Genomic DNA, 941 nt, shown 5'->3' with positions numbered 1-941 from the left:
ACATGTGCAGAGGTGAGACAGATTGCTATGAGACTCCACAGTGAAAAAAAAAATTGAGTCAAGAGAACAGGCATGAAGTGTATGCCTGGCTGTGAAGAGTGGAAAGGAAGGTGAGGTGTGTTTTCGAGTAGCAACACACACATAATAAAATTCTTGTGATGATGAACTTGTTCTGTATGTTGAGCACAATGATGAGTGCACAAACCTAACCAGATGCTGCAAGTACTTAGTTGTGCTCCCTTCATAGCACCTAAATAAAATTAGAAGCTACAGAAAAGATTAGCATGGACTCTGCCCAAGAATGCCATGAACTTTTTTTAAACATTCCATGCCTTAAAAATTGCAAAGGGCTAAAATTCTTATTCTCACAATCCAGTACAAATAAAACTAAAAATTATCTCAGTAAGATTGTTGTATCTGTGCCAGTATCAGGTTTGTAGTGTTTCTATTATAGTCCTGCAACATGTTACCATTGATGGAAGTTGGACAAACACTAGAAAGAATCTCTATCATCATTGCACATGTATCTATAATTAAAGCAAAAAGCGTAATGATTTTATCAACCGTTTTTTATTTAATTGTCAGTGAATCATCGGAATGATAGTAAGAATAATTTTAATCTACAACATAAAACCATAAAAGCAGTAATGTAGTAGGCAAAATGTGCAAAATATGTACTTTGAAGTTACAAAATATTGCTAAAATGCTATTAAATAAAATGAAGTAGAGAGTTATGCAAATTGGTTAGAAGACTCAGTATTGTTGGGTTTTTGCAAAATGGATCTGTAAACTTAATAGAATCCCAATTAAAATTTTAGCAAACTCCTTTGTATAAATTGCTAAGATGACCTTAAAATTTTTGTAGTTGAGGCTGGCATACTAGCAAGTGATGAGGCATTTGCCTTGCACGTGGCTGGTTCAGGACAGATGTGGGTTCAATC

At 34.5% G+C, this 941-nt stretch overlaps 1 non-coding gene across 1 annotated transcript; it reads left to right on the top strand.

The window, feature by feature from the left end:
• The first annotated feature begins 232 nt into the window (after positions 1-232).
• On the top strand, positions 233-336 carry LOC126004901 (U6 spliceosomal RNA). The gene has a single exon (XR_007494122.1). It is a non-coding gene; the product is annotated as a U6 spliceosomal RNA (small nuclear RNA).
• Positions 337-941: the final 605 nt, after the last annotated feature.

This window comes from Suncus etruscus, chromosome 3 (assembly GCF_024139225.1).
Source record: "Suncus etruscus isolate mSunEtr1 chromosome 3, mSunEtr1.pri.cur, whole genome shotgun sequence".
In the NCBI taxonomy this organism is placed as follows: Eukaryota; Metazoa; Chordata; class Mammalia; order Eulipotyphla; family Soricidae; genus Suncus; species Suncus etruscus.
This window is presented reverse-complemented; position numbering and strand designations above follow the sequence as displayed.